This window comes from Anomalospiza imberbis, chromosome 5 (assembly GCF_031753505.1).
Source record: "Anomalospiza imberbis isolate Cuckoo-Finch-1a 21T00152 chromosome 5, ASM3175350v1, whole genome shotgun sequence".
NCBI lineage: Eukaryota > Metazoa > Chordata > Aves > Passeriformes > Viduidae > Anomalospiza > Anomalospiza imberbis.
Genome location: NC_089685.1, coordinates 37,238,641 through 37,259,272, shown reverse-complemented (window position 1 = coordinate 37,259,272; position 20,632 = coordinate 37,238,641). Strand labels below are relative to the sequence as shown.

Genomic DNA, 20,632 nt, shown 5'->3' with positions numbered 1-20,632 from the left:
TGAACGTGCCACCTCTTCAATGACACTGGACAAACTACCAGTCCATCAAATTTCTCCGCCTCTATGAAAGAATGCAAAGCAATAGGTTGTTTACAGAAAGTTGTGTGAGAAAGTTCTCTACAAGAATGTAAACTCAGAAGGCTTTAGAAAATCCTAAGAAATCAGGGCGACACTTCCCTGCCAGTCTTTCCTGGCAGGTGAACTACATGGACCTCAATACTAAAAGGAGGCTTTGGATCATACTTAGGAGAACAATGTTTAATGACAAGATGCTTTCCCCTTCCCTCCTTTTTCCAATGACATAGGAAGATAAAAAATGCATCAGTTGTTTATAAGGTGTGGCCTTTAGACATGGGCTAGGTAATTTTTTCTTCCCACGTGAGTAGTGATGCAGGTGTACTCAGCAATATTTCTTGTAAGGCTTTATAGAGAAGCATTAGTTAAGATTGGGGAGCAGAGGCAGTAGGATTTGGGAAGCAATCAGCATATGAACAGAAAGAACAAAATAATATAACACTAGCCAACCTCTTGGATTACTCATAATTGAACAATTAAAATACCATCCAAGTTCCAGAGGAATTTTCATTTTTTATTCTGGTTTAGATGACAGTGATGGAGCAGTAATGTCTGGAACTAGGATGAGCACAAAAGACAAGGTGCCTTCCTTCTTTTCCACTTCTCTGCAGCCAGTGTGGGATCTTTGATCAGACTTCAAAAGCCTTAACATGCTCAGTTACAAGCTGAGTCAGCATGTGGAGGATAAGGAGTGAAGGAATGAATGAGATATGACCAACTGAAAACCTGCTCGGTTCTGTCTGATACTGAGAAGATTCCCTAGTTACAGTGAGTTCAACTCATTCACATTCAAGCCCTGAAAGAGTCTATTTTTTCACAGCTTCTTAGCTGAAGTGGGGGAGCAGCCCAGAGGAGTGTTAACACTTCCTTTGTTCCCAAGACCTGAACTTAGCTAAATTTTCTCATGCAAACAAGTTGAGAATTCACTTTTTTTTTTCCTTATTCTTTTAATCTAGCATGACTCTCATTGCCAGTAGTAGCATGGAATAGCTGTCCGAAATCAAAAAATGATTACATAAACATTGAAGAAATTAAGCACCGTACTTTCAAGTGCATGGTCCTTGTCCCATTCTTATCAGAAAACAAAGATTTGGACATATATTTCATTCAATGCTCAAAATACTAAATACTAAAATACCTCATGATAACATAGTTTTAATTTTAAAAAGCCTATTCTGGTACAATTAATTACATGGTTGAAAAAATATGAAATTAGCATTTTTGAACTTGGAAAATGAGCGCCTAACTTTTGGACTGCTTAAGCACCAGAATTACTGTAGAAGTCTTCAAAACTTATCTAGTTTATTATCTGTTGATTTTAGCAGACTGTAATTTGGTCACACAGGAGAAAGAGATTTCCTGTAAGGGAAAATAAGTACTTTAATGTTGTTGCTGTTGGCCTCAAATTACTATATGGTGCAGTGACTCCTGCTAATAATAGATGCAGCATTTGAAAAGTCCAACATGATCTAGCAAACATCCCATTGCTAATCCACCAAGACTGTAAATATGAGAACTATTGTCTCAAAGTAAAAAAAAAATACTGAATACCTGAAATATATTGCATCCAGTTACTCAAGGTGGGTTATTCAAAAAAATCCCTCAAAATATTTAAAGGGAATTATGATTATTTGTGAAGTTTTGAGGCAGGGTTAGCTAATGGCACACAGGAAAGCATGCTGAATGAAGAAGCCACCTGGAGGGAGCACTGCTTCAGCTGAATAGTAAACTAATATGTTGACCATCTGCCCTCAAGACATTGTGGTCAAAATTCTGACGTTGATGCTCGAGTTAGGAATTGTAAGTGGGTGATATATGTATACACACAGAGAGAAATTTTCTTGACTCTGGTATATCTAAACAGTGAATTGGTACTCTGGAGCTGCTGGTCTGTGGGTTTGAAAGAGTAGGTGGCAATTATAATGATTTAGTGTTATGAAGCAGACTTACTCCTCTGGATTATGGCTTTCATTAGGATTTACAAAGATTGCTGTTGCTATTCCAGCTTCTCATTGCATATAAACTTGCTCTTGAAGAATAATTTTCTTGCATCCTTCAGAAATGTCAACAAGAAAATATTTTACCCACCCAGCTGAGAAAAGCGTAATAAAATCATAATATGAATTTCTCATTTTAAAAAGAAACATGTTATTATTCTTGCTTTGCAATAACCCTCAGAGCATTTTAGAATGAGGTTTTAAAAGATGATTGGAGTCACCTTAAAAGGGTTTTGGTCTTTTTGAGGATTAGGATAAAAGTCAGGTCCCATAGAAATTACTTTAAGTACCACCAAAGAGTGAGGTAGTAAATAAAATAACAGAATTTGACTTAATGGTAAAGAGTTGTGCCTGTATGAAACATTCGGCACACAAAAGTCCTCCTGAATGCTAGGGATGTCATGCAACTGAAATTATGTCTTCTTTCATATTTTCCTGTGCCATGACTCTTCAATGTCTGCAGAATAAGAGAGCACAGACCATGCACAGAGAATAAAAGGCATTGTTTGCATGTTATTCCTGTCCCTGACCCTTTAACAAAAAAATTGGAGGGTTTAAAGTTTATAGTGAAGAATGGTCTGAACTAAAAATTTATTTCACATTTCTTATAGAGCAGACCAATTTTCAATTACTTCATACTATGGGGACACCACACTATTAAAACCCCAGCAGTATTTTCTATTACTAACAATGATTAAAACTCAAAAAACAAATAACTGTGACATTCAATTCCCAGATATGCTAAATTGTTTTTTGTATGTTTTTCTGTCCATGCATATACACATGCCATGCACTTATTTTCCAAATCTTCAAAATAGGAATGCAAAACAGTGCCATCTGGACATTCCGTTCCCTTGTAGCCGGGAGTTTTAGGACAAGCTGGCAAAACACATCAGAAAACCTAACGGCTGTGTTCATTCTCTATCCCAAACAATAGATAATACAAGAATAAAATAAAAGTGAATCTTGTTAGAGCAACTGCTGAGCACTGTACACCAGGCATGGAGTGCCTGGACTGAAAAGGATGTGCCACGTTGTTATGGTAACAAGATAACAACTTTGGTGCACGCAGTCAGCACTGTCGGGTCTGAGACTGAAATCCAGATTGCCTGAGGATCTGTCCCCTGCCTTGCCCCATCACATCACTGCAAATGAGACCTAGTGCTGCTGTCCCAAAGTGAAGTCCAGGCCTTAAATGACACAGGCACGGAACTGACACCCTCCCCTGGGTCTCTCATGGCCTCCCCACGATCCTCAGAGTTTGCAGAAGAACATGCTGCCGCTGCCAGCACATTACTGGATATTGTAGAAAGGACACAGGCATGACATCTCCAAGTCACTATCTATCTCTAAAGACATCCATGAAACCTACTGGCATTTTGGCTGAACTGGATAGCTAGATTGAATCCTTCATTTTAAACCAAGATGTATAGCATTCCTCTGCTTATGTAAAAGATGCGGAAGCAATTTCCTTTCTGCTAAAAATAGACACCATTCATTCTGTCAGATCTTTTGTTTCATTCCCTTATACAATGAGTAGTTGGTCTAGTATATCCTCTGCCAGCAGAAGACCATTTCCCTTTCTTCCTGTGTCCCAGCTTAACCTCTCTCCCTTTACCTCATTGCCCTCTCCAACTATTCACGTGATCCTTGTTACTTTGGTGTATCTGTGAAAGTTTGGATGATGGGTTACCTGGGACACAGCACTGCTGTGGGAACCTGATGCAACCTCTGTGCTCCAGGTATTATCACAGGTAACAGCTTCCAGCATTTAGCTCAGCATGCATGAAGTAAAGAGTATTGTCCTCATAGTGCCTCTCTGCTCTGTCCCCTCCTTTTGCCATTGCCACATAGGGAGCTACAATGAGAGAGACAACTGGACCTTGTTTGGCTTCGGCCAAGAGCACTTGCACATCTTTCCAGCCAGGTTTCTAGGAAGATTGCCTTCAGAAATAGTTATACTGCCCATAATCAGTGCAACTGCCTGGAACTGGAAAATCAGATTCCTGTTATATTCATGGAAGTGAGGTGCAGGACACAGGGATGTCCCAGGAAGCAAACAGGGAGAGAAGAGAGGGTCAGAGTGAAACTGCACAGGCAGCAGCGGGGAGCACTGCTGACACAGGCTGTACAGTAAACCTGAGCTCACACCATGGCTCCATGTGACACAGCCCTGAACTGTCACCCACCCAGCGACACTGCAGGAGCCTTGCTGCAGGATGGTACCTGTTCTTCTCTGAAGGACTCAGGTACTCAGTCCTGCAGCTGTTCAGAGACAGCATGATCTTCCAGGGATGTTAATGGCTAACAAGTACCATTTTGGCACCGCAGTGCTGGAGCTAATAGATCACTACCTGAGGATCAGAGGCTAAAGGTGCAGCATATATCCCCACAACGTGAGATATGTAGAGAAAAGATTATGAGTGATGGTCAGATTGGAGATATAGATGAGGATGAAAAGAATTTTGCAAACTTCTGCTTTGAGGTCTATTTTTCAATATGATGTATTGGCCTTGACCTGTTTGTGTGTCTAGAGAAATTCCTTAAAGAAAATGGGAAAGAGAAGAGATCATTATACAGATGACCACCATGTAAGCTTTTTCTCTTAATATTATCTTGGGAAACCTCAAAATACCACAGTTGATATAACTAAAGACATTTTAGATTTCATGATTCTATGTTACAGAAGCACACGCTGCACAAATGAACAGCAATATAAATACGTGCTTCCCACAGCATTAATTCCCTCATAGATTACTATATAGCTATAGTAAAAATGTGCTAAATTTTAGAGAAAAAATTCCTGCTTTACTCTGTAAGCCTGCTTCTTTGAGTGTGAAAATACATAATATTTAAGAAGCTGAAAGAGACTTTGATGTCCATGTCCCACTGACCTGGCACAGGGAGTGAGGCAGTAGTATCCACTATCTTTTACTGAGTTCCTTCTACAGCAACAAATCCTACAGAGAGCCAAGATTGATTTATATGGACATTTACCAATTACATGGGCTTACCTAACCTGATCCTTTTTTTGACTATGTGTAAATATAAAGTAGAAGAATAGTACGAAATGTTACAGAACCAAGCTCTGCTTGTGGCACAGTAAGCTAAAAATTCTCTATATTAAAAGTTCAGCTGACCTGCTTAGGACAGCAACAGTTTCTGCCAATGGAATGCTCTGACCTCTGGGTTCAGCTGTTCTTCCCTCTTAAATCTTTCTTCGCTAACACAGAATCCACACTGGTCTTAGCAGACCTAAAGTGTTGACACTTCAACTACCCAATAGTTTACATGCACATTTGTGAGAGCACAGAAACCTGATATTTGAAATGAGGCAACATGCAAGACTCAAAAGAAAAAAAACAAAATTGATAAAAATCAGAGATGCTTTCTTTCTTTTTTTCTTTTTTTTTTAAGGAAGATAGGAAATATGTCTATTTTAGGCTTTTTTGGATGCAACTTATTTTAATTAACAGCAGAAAGTTTCATTTTTTTAAAATCAACCTGCTTTCCAGAACAGCACATGCTTATTACATTCCCCTGGCTTTTTTACTACCATGGGGTTTTTTAATCCTACTACTTCACCCTTTTCCTCTTTTCACTTCTTTCCTGCTATGAGAATTAAACTAATTTGGATCTCTCCACTGATAGAAGATGTGTAGGGAAAATTCTGGTCTTCACAATGTGCCATAAGCAGGCCCAGGCTCACTCTCACCTTGGCTGGTCACTCAAGCCATGCTTGAAGTACTTTCAGCCTTTGGCTCCCAGCTTCACACCGTGCTGTAATCACAGCAGCATCTTTGTTAAACCTGTGCATCTTGGCTGAAAATGCAAAGGCAGTCTCCAAACAGGCCCTAGTCCATTAAGATCAGGATCAGGACCTCATAGTGTATTCTGAATTGAATAGGGAGCCATGGGAGTGTGCAGAGCATTAGTGTGTTATGTTCCTGGTACTCATTCCTCCCTAAAAGACACACTATTTGTACAAAACATTTAGCAGTGGCTTTCAACTTCTCTGCAGCTTATGTCTCTGGCATGATGTCCTAAATCTTAAGTTATATGAAACTGGAAGAGACTAGCAGGTTCTCTTTCATCAATTATATTACTTTTAATTGCCTTGAAGGATTCATTTGTCTTCAGTCCAGTAACCTTTGGCAGCAATCAGCAGTTCAAACACTACTCCCACACACAGCATATTTTCAGTCATATTATGTTTACTGAAAGGTCCTTAAGAAACAAAAACAATCTCATTCAGATAGCTTTGCAAATGTATTAATTTAAATTCCACCTCTGATAAAATTAAAAGATTAAGTATACTTCTGAGAAGCAAGAAAATGCTTCATCATCACCAGGGATGGGCTTTAAATTCTTGTCTATGTTTTACAAACAGTATAATCAAAGTTCAATAGAGAATATGCAAAGATTGCATATCTATAGCAGACAGAGAAATTTACATAAATAACAGATATGAATATCTGACGTTTACAGAAATAAAACTGCATGCTCTGCAAACAGACTAAAGTCTACAACACTAAAACACATTTCATTATGCTGATTTTTCAAACCAAAGCTCATCGTAGGTGCATATGCAGGAGACATTTCAGTTATGTAATGCAAGGAGGAACATCTATAGGAAAAACAGTTGTTATGCTGTATTGCTAAAAGAAATTTGGATTAAGGATTGGATGAAAATGGGGATTGTTCCCCCTTCAAGACTTTTGAATTTCACAGCTACAGCAGAGACCTGTACAATTCATTGGGAACCTGGTACCCAAAGACCTTTAACAACCTTAAAAAATCTGTTCTTTAATATCTCATGTTGAAAGTAGGAATTTGATTTTTTTTTCTAAGGGGGTCATGTAAAATACCATCTCAAGTAAATTGCACTGATCACACTGATTCTGCTCTGGAAATACGACAAGGTCACATACAAAGATGACAATTTACTTATTACTGTGAGTTAAAATGTGAAATATAATAAGACTGTCAGCAGAGCAGTACTTAGCCCAATTAATCCATCCTAGAGCTAGCCTTCTTCAATGAGTGACTGAAAGTTTATAAGCCAAACTGGATTCTTGCAAGTGGTTTCCATTGGGAAGCAGCAGGATCCTACAGGTGTGGCAGTGGCAGAATTTTGTCTAATACTCATTGTTTGTTTTCTTAAGGATAAAACACTGGTTTCACTAGTATCTGGAAGACATTGACATCTTGTCATGTTAAGAATACTGTCAGTACTCACACAAAAACATAGATAAGAAAGGGAAGGTGAATAAGCTAGCCTACAAACTTCAAGAATTTAAAATTTTTAAAAACGGGGAAAAAAAAGCCTGAACACCAAAATTCCCTAAAAAGCAAGGAGAACCAATACCTCACATCTCCAAACACATTGTGCTCGACAAGGTCACCCTCCTAATTCAGAGAATTCAGTTAATCCTCTGGATGAATGCAGCATGTGTTGCACTCCCAATGAAACCACACAGGCTCCAAATAAGAGGCCATCAACTACTGCTATAAATGCAGTCAAATGGCTGGGAGCCTGATTAGCATAATTTGATTTTCCCCTTTCCAATAAAAAAAACAAACAAAGAGAAGTGTCTTACTGTTGAAGGTGTGCATCATTTAAAAGGCCAAAAGGTGTCTTTCCTTCTAAATTTTAAAAACATTAATCAAGAATGAAATAAACAACATGTGCAAGTCAAAGGTTAATATCCCGGGGTCTTTAATGTGCATTTACCACCCACTTCTTTTCCATTAACACCATCATCTCCTCCCTGTCTTTCAACACCCCTCCAACTACTCTTGCTTTGTGTCTCATTTATTCACACAACTGAAAAGTAGTAATTATTTTGCAGTTAATCTTCAGGAAACCGCTGCATAGAAAACAGGCTTTGCCTTCTGTTCCAAAGTCTGAAGGGAATGACCACTAAAAAGAAGCTACTGTTTCATTTCTCCTCTAAAAAGTTTGCCTGGGTTTGTTTGGTTTTTTTTTTATTTGTTTGTTTAAAGATTAGAAGACCAGTTTCACTATTACCTTGAAGACACGTGACATCGTAACACAACAAAAATATCATAAGCAAGAGGATAACCAAGGTCTATGGAGGAGATTTTGATTTCGGAGATAATGGCATTAATCCAAGATAGATTTAAATTATTTAAATAATGTGACTGTAGAAATTCACAAGCACTTTCCAGGATAGAGTATGGCTCTAATTATAGCTGAACAATTAACCTTTACAATTGTGCTCTTTAGAATGCTTCTCTGAGTGGGTATATTCTTAATAATTGGACCATTAATTAAAATTGCCATCTCAAGGGTTGCCAGAAATATTCAGTAAAAAAAAAATATATTGGGCTGGGATGGAACCAGGACAAAATAATCCCTCTCTGAATGTGTGTTCTATCATATTCACTGGAAAGAAAAAAAAAAAAAAAAAAAAAAAAAAAAAACAAAGAAAAGCAAAGAGAGGAAAGCAGACATTGTTCCTATATGTTCTCTACTTATCTAGAAAATATAAAACAGTATTTGAAAAATTTCAAAAGCATTTCCATATCAATAAGGAAAGGTACCAAAAGGGTAACAAGATAACTTAGATTTTTTTTTCTTCTGTTCCTTCCCACAAGGTAGAATGAACCTATTGGTATAATACATCCTTTTCGTTTCTAACACTGATGTTTTTTTAATTCTCCCTAAACTGTCTTCATGATACTACGCAAATCTCTAACATCATTACTTGTATTTACAGAACAAAGATTTTTTCCCAAGTCATCCTTTCAGCAGTGAAAACAAAGGCTATTGTATTTACTCAGAAAATATTTCTCAAACTCCATTAAGTGATTATGCTAGAAAAGAGGGAAAAAACCACCAGTGAGATTTAAACACCTGTATATCTCAGTCAGGAGAATCTGTGCCCTCTGGCACATCAAGGCTGGTTGGACAGACTGAGCTTGCAAGTTCCTCATTAGGTTTAATTCCACTCTACTGAACACACGCTTTGCTGAATTAAAAAAATAGATTAATTTATAACTATTCTTCAAGAATAGTAACTTGCACTAAACATCTTTGATTTTAGCAGGTAGATAAAAAAAAGATCTGACCTCTGATTATATCCAGACAAGCTTCCTGGTGAATACTCTCAGATGACAACTCATATTCAAAACCACAGATAAGTCTGAGATAAGTAAGTCCAAAACAAGTCTCCTTATAACTTCAGGCCGTATTGTACTGTATTATATTGAGTCTGTTAACCTTATTGCTAAATACTCTTCTGTTGTGGGTTGCTCTGCGTTGTCCCAGATGGGAAAGCATTTCACATGTGCAGCAGGATGTACATTTTATGATTGCTTTGGCCAACTCCAGAAATCTGTCAGGGGAGGCCATTTATATGCCATGTGGAAGGCTGCATGTTCTGGTGCTTTGCAGACAGATTTTTTCTGCCTTAAACTCCAGTACCTCCATATCTGCTATTTGCTCTCCTGCATGCTTCAGGCAAAAGCTTGTAGGGCACTGTCACGATTTTCACATCAGAAACATGGAAAATCTATTTCAGGATCTCAAAGTGGAAAGTGGTAGTATAGGTCACTTAACACTATCAGTCATTTTATCTTGCAGGAGACATGGATGAGACGGCTGGGTAGAAGGAGGATTATGCCTCAAGCAGCTCAACACTGGTTCTGTCCTCTCTGCTCTCTGAAACAGCATGGGTACACATAGGAGCTAATACACACATGTGCAGCAAGGAGTGGGCATTCATATTTTTTCAAATACACACTCTTATTCAGCAATCTGGGGAAGTGGGCTTAAAAAAGAAACAGAAACAAACATTTTGGGCCCTCTTTAACTTTCCATTACGCATTGCTTCTGAAAATGCATTTTTTAGTTTTTTCCCTTTTTCTTCTCAAAATATGTCACACATTTTTTCAGAAAAATTAATGTGAGGATTTTTAGTGCTAACTTTATCAGCAGTGCATATGCCTTTTAATAACTGAGTTGACCTTAGGCTAACATTAGCCTATGCATTTGGTGGCACACACTGGAAATCCTGTGTGCCTGTGCAACAATGAAGCAGCAGGAAGGAACCTAACACCAAGTTTCATTTAGTGTTATGTCATGTGTAACTCTCCTACTGGGGCTACAGAGAAACTGCCAGGTGGTCCACAAGAGAAAGAAACTGAGCTAAAAGATGATGCTGAGGCCACTGTTACATCAGTCTAGGACCACTCTATCTGTAAGGGACAGTGTGTTGGAACGCCTGAGGCCACCTCCCTGTCCCTTCTGAGAGAAACCTTACTCATCCCTCTAATTCTTCAAGGAACAACATACCAGTTCTGTGGCTCTGACTGTGTGAAGATCACAAAATACATCTGTTGGAACATCAGGAGCAGCTGCTTCTGGCAAATGTAGTGCTTGCAGTCCAAATACCCAAGAATCTCTGCCACCTAATGGCTGGAATAAATCAGGATTTGACTTGCATGCATTGACTGATCATCCTAAAATGAAAACGATTGGAACTCAGAGCCTAAAAATCTTTGCATGAAAAACTAATGTGATATTAGTAGAGAGAACAGCAGTTTGAAAATGGAAGGAACATGTAGTGGGACCAGCAACAATCTGCAGGTAAATCTCGGCTATATTCAGGTCACGAACTCAACTCCCTTGTTACTTCCTAGCCTGAAATTTATTTAATAGAAAGAAATAAGATGTGAGAGAGAAGGGAATAAATTAGCCTATTTTAACATCATTGAATTATGTGCCATGAAGTTACTGCACTGAAGTTTTCATCAGTATGAGCAGAGGATGAGTAAGCTAGGGCGGAAGAGATTGCCAACAACAGCCTTTAGCTATATCATTCTTTATGCTTTAAAAAGTGCTTGTAAATTTGTACACTTGGGAATTCCATGGACCCACACCTGATGTTAATCTGGTCTTTAATCATGTCATTGATGCTAGCAAATTCTTGCAATGATTCTTAATAACTAGGGAAACTGATTTTACTTTACAGAGACTGAAAGCTGTTAACTACTTTGCTGTTCAAGATTTAAGCCATCAGTTATTCAGTGTTGTAACCAGCATGGTTGCCTATCTTTACAGATTACAAATAATAGATTAAAAAATGAAGAAATAAACCAAGGAAATGTCCCAAATGACCACAGACTATGATAGCGCTTTCCAGATAGTCAGCCAGTTGTCCCCAAATGGTTATTTTACATCCAAAAGATAACTTAAGGAGCTTTGGTTTTACCCATAAGGCAAACTATTTGCAATATACTATACAAGAAAAGGATACAGTTTTTGGTGTAGACACACAAAGTTCTCTTACAAAAGAGATATTAGTAAATTCCTCCCAAATGAAAATATAAATCAAGGTATTTGAGTTTAATTTTCTATCAAGGCATACAAAATGAATAGCAAGGCCGTGGGCTAGAATGTAGCAAGAATTGATTCCTCTATGGATGAGACCACAGAAAATTATCTTACAGCCAACCTATTGTAAATAAGGAAATTTATGCTTTGTTTCTAATGTAGTAGACCTTTAAAAAACAAATTACAGAGCTTTAGTCAAAACTGACTCAGTGTAAAAGTCAGTGTTTAGAAACTGACTCCATGAAAATGAGCAGTTACAGATAACAAAATAATCACAAGGACATAAGCATCATTTAAAAGGCACTACAGAAAATGTGGATTTAAATATTATTAGTACACTGTCATCCAAACTAATAGTGTGTCAACATTAGGTTCAAATGCTCACTTGCATCTTTTTTAGTGCCACTATCACATGCAAGACTCCCAAAACACTTTTCCATTTACCAGCCAAACTTAGCTGAGTGATGCAGACTGTCATTTTGTCTTTATCTGTTTATTAATAACATGGGCTGAGAAACTACTTACATGTATGAAAAGGTATAGTCCTTGTACTACACTTATAGTAACTTGTCCTTGCTTTCAACTCCTTTTAGCTACTTATTAAAAGCTAAAATGTCTTTTCAGTTCAGAATGTGCTGAGCACTTTTCAGCAATGGGAAATCTACCACCCTTGTGAGCAACCTGTTCCAGTGTTTACCACTCTCATTGTAAAAAATGTCATCCGTGTCCAGTCTATATCCACCCTCTTTTAGTTTAAAGCCATTACCTTTTGTCCTATCACACAAGCCCTGCTAAAAAGTCTGTTTCCATCTTTGTTGTAGGTCACTTAAGGTACTGAAAAGCCACAATAAGGTGTCTGTGGAGCCTTCTCTTCTCCAGGCTGACAGCCCTAGCTCTCTGAGTCTGTTTTCATACATGAGGTGCGCCATCCCTCTGATCACCTCATGGCCCTCCTGTAGACCCCTCCAACAGGTCTATGTCTATGTCTATGTTGGGGATTCCAGAGGTGGATGCAGTGATCCATGTGGGACCATGACAGAGTGGAGGGGCAGAAGACCCTCCCTCAACCTGCTGGCCGCACTGCTTTTGTTGCAGCCCAGAATACAGCTGGCTTTCTAGTTACGTCCAGCTTTTCATCTGCCAGTATCCCCGATTCCTTCTCAGCAGGGCTGCTCTCAATTCCTCCATCCCTCAGCTTGTACTGGGGGTTGCCCAAGCCAGGTGCAGCACCTTGGCCTTGTTGAACCTCATGAGGTGCCCATGGACTGATTTTACCAGCTCCAATCCCTCTGGAGAGCATCCAGTCCCTCAGCTGTGTCAACTGCCCCACTCAGCTTGGTGTTCTCTGTGAACTTGCTGAGGGTGCACTCAATCCCACTGTCATTGTCACTGATGAAGATATTAACCTGTGCTGGCCCCACTGCAGACCCCTGAGGGACAGTCCTTGTCACTGACCTCCATTTGGATACTGAGCTGCTGACCACTATCCACTGGATGCGACCATCCATCCAATTCCTCATCCACCTAACAGACAATTCATCAAATCCATTTCCCTTCAATTTAGGGAGTAGGATGTTTTGAGCAACTGTACCAAAGCCTTTACAGAAGTCCATATAAATGCTATCTGTAGCCCTTCTCCTGTCCACAGATGCAGTCACTCCATCACAGAAGGCCCCTCAGTTGGTCAGGCAGGACTTGCCCTTGGTGAAGCCATGCTGGCTGTCTCAAATCACCACCCTCTCCTCCATGTGCCTTAGCACAGATTCTAGGAGTGTTAGTGTTGGATAGAGGGAAAGAGAAAAAACCTAAATGGACATTGCTTTTATTTAGAAGTAATTCATTATCTGGGCACTGTATTCTGCTAACAATAAAAATCTCAGCAGGGTGTTTTTAAACTGGTATTGGACCACTTGAAACTGTTTAATTCTACCCAGCTGTCCAGACTGAAACCTACTTATCAATGCAGAGCTTCTTTGCCTCTTTGTTGAAATTATCTCCAGTGCTCTGCCAAAATAATGACAATATTGTGACTGTCTCTGAAGGTTTTTTTATTACCTCTGCATCAAGGTGACACAGAACCACTGGACTGCTTTGATACTCAAGAGAAAGGACAACAGGTTACATAAATAGTGTTTTCTAGCCACAGAAGATAAACAAATTCCTCCCAGACCCTGTAAAGTAACAGCCTAGTTCATTATTACTGCTTCAAACTAAATCTGCTAAAACTGCTAGGTTTTTCCCTAAAACTGGTGTGTGCATCGGTGCAGACACGACATATTTCACTTGCTTTCACTTTTACTGAGTCAATTCCTACATGCAGTTACCCCTTTCTTATATTCTTCAGAATTATATTTCTCATTTTCTTCATATATATCTTAAAGAACTCATGCCCCAAAATATATGATAGCAGCTAGAACTTCACAATTAAATAATTGCGATTTTACTGGAGTCTCATACTGCCTAATAGTTTATAGAGTAACTCAGTGCCTTATGCATGCTGAAATGCCTTCAAATAACTACATCAATTCTCCAGTGTAAATTCCAAGATATATTGACTCTTGCTTTAACTATTTTGGTGTCTTGGATGACTAATCAGCTTTGTTGTGAGTCAAGACTTTCTGTAAGGATATGTGGATTTGCTACTTCCAGAAGAGCAATACTGCATGAATTTGCAATGGTTTTAAATAGATCATAACAACCCTCATCATCTTAGGCTCTTCTGCAAATTCATCAGCTGTTCCATCAACAATTTTTAACTGCCAGTTTCTCAATGTTATTTTAACTTTTGCCAATTTAATGTACTTCCCCCTGCTTTATTGATTTTTAAAGCTTAATAACAAGACATTAGGACATAGTCCAAAGATGAAAGTTTTATAGTCCAGCTGGAGTTTTACCATAAGACCCATTCATCTGCAGTAAACAGAATTGTTCATAATGAACAAATAAACAATTTTGGTTTTGACATGCTCTTGCAAGTCGCCATGTTACCTAGGACTGGTTTTCCAATTAACTTGACATTTTATAAAACAAAGAAAGACATGGACATATATTTAAAAACAAGGTGGAAGTGAAAAAATTGGCCAGAAAAAGTTAGATGTTACACACATTTGAGGAAAAGTAAACATTTCACTGTAAGAGTTAATTGACATCACTGTGAAAAAAACCCAAATATAAAAAAACCAGAACCCTTAATACAATAATGACTCCTGAAAAATGTAATTGCACCATAATTTCATATTTGTAACTGTAAACTTAATTAATGCTTCATTAACAGATTGTAGCATCTTCCTTATGGATGATATTTCTTCCCAAACCTAAAACAGCGATTCTGCTAGTCGTCAGCCAAATATTTTGTTTCAAGTAGCATTTATCATCTTCTTAATGAAAATGTCAATAACACAAAGAAGAGAGAAGCAGCACATTTTCCACTAAGAAGATACATAGAAGATATATATTTATATGTACTAAATTTAATATGAAAAAATCTCATGTTGTTTTTATGACATGTAAACATATTTGATATATTTTCCCTCCAAATCAAATTATTTAGTACACTGCAGGACATCCCACTTGAAAGGACTCCAGGACCACATTTTATTTTTCTATGAGCATGATTCCAAATAACAAAAAAAAAAAAAAAATTCATGTTTTCTACTTGACACTGACAGAAGAGTGATTAAAATCTGGGGAAACAACAATTGCTACTATTTCTGTCAGCTCTCAGTCAAGCATTCTCTCTTACAATTTTTAATAGTGCTTAGGCTTTTTTTATCTTTATGTAAATATTCTTCTGGTTCAGTATAAATACTAACTTGCTTTATTAACACTATTGCTTCACCAACTTTCAGTTACTTCTCAATTATTTGCAGTGTTTCCATTTAAAAGGTGTCATCAGTGGGCTACCCTCCAAGCACCAACTGGGACCACCTCTGTTTCAAATTAGAACTTAGCACCAACTGCTGCAGTACAAGTAAACCAAACAGTCATGACTGTACTGTGGTATAACAGAATACAATTATTATTGTTTAAATTAAATTCAGAGATGGAAAGTCACCAGAGATAAAAGTCATCAGTAGACATAATGGCATGACCTTATTTTTCTTGCTCACATTTCCTTTCTGTCTGTTGGAATTAGTCTAGAAGGACAGTGCTGTCTCATTTGAAATACGTCTCCTGACATACGTGTCTGGATGTGGAACACATTTGCTCTGTGGAGCCAGGAGCCTGACTTGTTCTGTAGACTCCACTAAACACTGTTAACCGGTCACTGCAGTAAGTGACATTTACCAGCCTGTTCCTGAGAGACCTGACCATCTCCATCCACAAAAATTAACAGTCAAAGCACAGTGGATCTCAAGATCCACTGGCTCTATTTCAGACAAATCCCTGGAAAAAGCCTTTTTTGCATACAGTTTCCTGATACAGTTACACAGAAGGGAGCTTGCACCATCTAACGCTGTCCCCAGAGGACACCTGATTTGCATACAGACAACCATGTGAACCAATGCTCCAAGAAGCTAGTGAGGACCAAGAAGCTCTGTCAGAAGGACTGATGTTTTAAATGCTTCTGTCCTGCACAGGATTTCTGTGATGCTTCAAGGTAGTACAAATTCAGAGGACTGAAAACAGGAACAAGGACTGGTGAGCCTTGGGAATGCTATGAGGTGGGACTCAAAGCTGAATCCTGGTCTGCTAATGTCCAGTTGAGAAGAGAGGACATCTCATGCTCCCATTATCCTATCTGTCTTTTTTGGGTCAACAGATGAACATTTGTCACTCAGTTAAATAGATACAATTCTAAATGTAGATAGAGAAGTGGAAAAAAAACTACTACAAGGTGCTATTTATATGCAGTCATTTTCAAGAGGAGAAAAGAAACACTAGAGTACAAGCAAAACATACAGCATTTACCAATACAAATTACATATTTTATAAAATGTTTCTGCAAGGAAATTTTACCGCAGTATTTCTTATAACGGTTGTCAGGCAAACAGTGAGAATGTGGGTAAGGGTCTGATTTGACACTGACAAAATCCCAGGTCTTTTCACTGCAAGCATAGTATTGTGTTCTTGCAATGGATATTATAATGACTTGCGTAAGCAGAACATAATAAAAAACTCAGGAGTGGTTTTGCCCCCATCTTGCTTATTTCTCTGATATGATACATTAAGTTTATCTTAAAGAGGCCCAGTTTTCAGAAGCCAGCATCCATCCGTGATAACAATTTTCCATGCATGCATTTATCTTTGCAGTAATAACTGATCTACATATAAACAAACCAGTTCCTTACATACAAATTCTAACAGCTCTCAGGCAGATTATTTCATCAGCACGTGCAGGCAATAGCACAAGGAGGTTAGTCCAAAAAAAATGTATACGCATCAGTGCAAGTCAGGTTTCCTGCTAAAAAACCCAGCTACACATCTCCCAGCCATATACTTCTGATCCATCTCAATGTGGAGCATAACTGCAAATTTTAGCACAAATTAGATAACACTTCTCCAAGAAAATGAGAAACTCTGTATTGTTACATCCTGTGTTACCAATCAAACATAATGAATTTTTGATCCTCTGCAGTATAAAGCACAGTACTGCCAGCCATCTAAAGCAAACATTCCCAGACTCTGAAACACAGCCGTAAATATTCTTGCCCAGGGTGCTAATCTTGGTGGCATTTTCTGGCATTGACTCATGCCTACTTTTTCTAAATCCATATCAGTAAAATCTGGATAAAACAATAGCATTATGAAGGCTCCTGTGAGTTCCTATGTATTACTACAGCTAGCTGTCCAGTGATGTAAAACTGACATTATTTTTACAATTCTCTCAAACTGAAATTCAAACTAATTTCAGCTATTCTCTCATATTATTTTTAGCTGAATCAATATCATTCAGCCATTTTGAAAGCTGTTATGACACACATAAACTAATACATACATGAACACATTCTTTAATACAGGAGAATAAAGGTTATGCTGCAACTCTCTTTTATACACATGCAATGTTTAAGTGTTCATTAGAAGACCCCAAGAGGGCCATGGGTTCCCTCAATATACTGTAAGTGCTTTTCTCCCTGCAAGGTAACAGCCTCACATCTCCTGTACTTTAACCCATTCTTTGACTGATGGTGACCCCTCCTCACAATGCATGGCAATATTCGCTGGCAAAAAGCCCTTTAACCGTTCTGAATTTGGCCCCCTGAAGTCATATTACCATAGGAGTTTATGATTTTAACTGTGGTAGTCTAGGCTAGATAGCATGTAAACTCAGGAAAGTAAGTATATTAAAAGGTTCCTCAATTCTCAGATCTGATTTTTTTTTCATGTTTAAAGCCCACAGTAGGGGAAAGAGGAGAGAATTCTTTTTTTCTCCTTGCAGCACTTGAGAGTCAATACATTTACCAAGATACAATCTGAATTCCATTCTGAGTTGCAGAATGGTTAGCTAATTGGCAAGCACATACAATTTAAGAACTAGATTTCGTAGATTAAACTCATTACTTCAAGCTTTTTATGTTAGGCTCTGAGTCCCCGCATAACCTCTTCCCATGCCGATTATCTGCCCTAGTCCCTTTTCATATTTCATTCCCCTGCTTCGGTGTAATCCAGCGCCTTCTCTGGAAAGGTTGCCTCACCTGCCCCCAGTGCTTCCTCCTGTCCAGGCTCCCTGTCTCGCAGCCCCGGCTCCTCATACCCCAGGCTTGACCCGAAGGTTATGGCAGTCCTCTCTGAGCCACCAGCACCTCGGCACCAATTACTTGTCTCACTGAACTGTTACATTTCCCGGAATGAAGCCAGTTACCAGGCGGCGGCGGCGGAGCTGGTTGTTGATCTGTGATACTCTCCAGCTGACTGCCTTTTTAGCATGCACGATCTTCAGGCCACAGACTACGCCTTTCTTTTGTGTCTGGAAAGCCTGTAGCAGTTGCTGGGCACTAGGAACAAACCAACCTTTGTATCGGGGGCTACAAAAAGTCTTCTTACCTAAGAGGACTGCAATTCCCGTCCACCTTCACTAATTAGAAAGACTAAATGAGGTCCGGGGATGTTTAAGGATGAGTAGACTACTCCGAAACAAGGCTTGTTTTCTATGTAGACTGTTTTGCACAGAAAATAAAAGCTCATCAAAGGCTTGAAGTTGCCTTTACTTTGAATGAAATACGTCATCTTCAAATATGCAAAGCAGGTTTACTCTTGATAACCCAAGAGTTATTGACCTTGTATTTCAGCTGTTTTCAGCGTGCACTTTGGCTTTTTCTGTAATAAGATCATTTTACCAGCAGATGATTATTGATCACTTATGACAGAAACAAAAAGCCTTGAGCAGACTAATCTATTCATTGTGCTCAGTGCGAAGTGATGCAAAAATTGACAAATGCTCCCCTCTTCCTCCCCATCCCAACTCACCCCCCACCAAAAAAATATATAGAGTCACAGTCCAAAACACCAATTTCAGGATGAAACCCAGAGAGCTAGGGAAGATGGCAAGCAACAATAAGTTTTACCGGAGATCTGCTTGGTGAACAACTATCACCCGGCAAGAGCAATGGCACTACCAACCAAGTATGATCACAATTGGAGTAAGTCCTCACTACCTAACCCAAACCTGCTGGGGCCTTCCCCGTGCTGCCCACCCAGGAAGGGGAGAAAATGTATGGCTGCATGAGAAGGCTGTGAGGCAGGGCTGGGTGGCTCAGGACCCACGGGGCCATCCGTAGCCTTGCCAACCGATGCCGACGCAGTGGCAAGATGTGTCCCCCATCCCCAAGTTCTCTGGACGGGCACAGGCAGGAGGGAAAGGAGCGGGTCATGGAGGGAGAAGCTTCTAGACTAACCTGCTCACAGGTTTCCACGATGTGCTTTCGCCCCCCTCGGGGGACCCAGACCGTGACACCGGGCTTGGGGGTTGCCTTGGGCTGCTCTGCCCCTCTCCTCTCCGACGCGACGGGCGAGGGCGGTCCCCTGCCCGCCCCAGCTGGAGGGCTACAGAAGGCTGCGGGGCGCTCCGGGTGGGGGGCACGGCCAGGGGTAGGGGACGAGCGGGGATGCGGCCAGGTACCGGCCGCGCCGGGAACGGGCAGAATGCTGGCTGTGTCCTCGCTCGCCGCAGATTTTAAGGTTAAGTGCGTGCGATTTCTCACCCTCACAAAAGGGAGGGGGAAGGAAAGATGATCAAGGAAGCAAACCAAGGCAGGGGAGCGATGAAGGGGGGAAGGGGGGGGGGAAGAAGAAAAGGAGGGAGAAACAAAGGGAAGAATAAAACCCTCTCTGGGAGCAAGCAAACAAAGAGGGTAAAAAGAGCTCGGCGGTCTCCTCGGGGGGTATCCCCCCGCCGGGCTCCCCGGTACCGCGGCACCCCGCCCCGACGTGCGCCCCCCCAGCAGCCGGCCGGGCTGCGGCCCCGGCCCCGGGCTGCTGCCCACGGCCGCGCACAGCGGAGCCCCGCGGGCTGGTCGCTGTCGCCCTGGGAAGTTCGGCGGCGCAGAAACACCCCCGCGGGGTCGGAGCACCTTACCTGTCGGCTGGCATTCCTCGGGGAGCGGTGGGATGAAACGGGGGGAAAAAATGGGGAGGGAAAAATAATAATAAAGCCACCCCAGTTTCCGAAATTGCACCGCTCGATCAGGTTACTATGGAAATCGTCGCGAGGAGGCAAAAAAAAAAGCCAGAAGCCATCCTCATCCTCTCCGCCTCCGCGAGGCACCGCGGCGCCGGAGCCACTGCCTCCCCGGGCACAGGGCTGCGCGCTCCCCGCTGCCGGCTGCTCTCCGCCGCCGCGCACCGGCAGCGGCCCCGGCCCCAGCCCCGCGCCGCCAGCGGTGCTGCCCCCCGCCGCACAGCTGGAATTTAAAGGGGCCGTGCTCTCCGGGCGCCGCTGCCCCCGCCGCCCAGGGCCGGCTGGGTGTGCCTTTGTAACCAAAAGTTTCCCGCGGGTGTGCTGAGATACGGGCATCAGCAGGGACACGAGGGATGAAGGAGCGGCGCGTTTGCTGTGCTTAGCCCTGGGCGTTATGAATTATTATAGGCGTAACAGCAGGATCCAAAGGCCTCAACAGAGCTCGGTTGCAATGAGCGCTGTACACAGACACGGTTAAGAGGCAGCCCCGGCCTCTGAGGGCTTGTAATGTGAGCAGTGAGGGCTGGCAGAAGGGGAAAAAAGTGTATAAAATGCATGAGGAAGGGTTGAAAACTTCCTAAC

The 20,632-nt window shown here is 40.7% G+C and overlaps 1 protein-coding gene across 4 annotated transcripts in view; it reads right to left on the bottom strand.

The window, feature by feature from the left end:
* Window positions 1-20,231, bottom strand: part of NAV3 (neuron navigator 3) — a 515,975-nt gene extending 495,744 nt beyond the window's left edge. For 2 of the 4 annotated variants that reach the window (XM_068190278.1, XM_068190277.1), the window contains exon 1: window positions 19,949-20,231. The gene's annotated coding sequence lies outside the window, so the exon portion shown is untranslated. Of the gene's footprint in view, window positions 1-18,068; window positions 18,759-19,268; window positions 19,415-19,948 lie in introns of those variants that run through there. The other 2 variants (XM_068190279.1, XM_068190280.1) reach the window with 2 other exon arrangements.
* Between the last annotated feature and the right edge of the window lie 401 nt (window positions 20,232-20,632).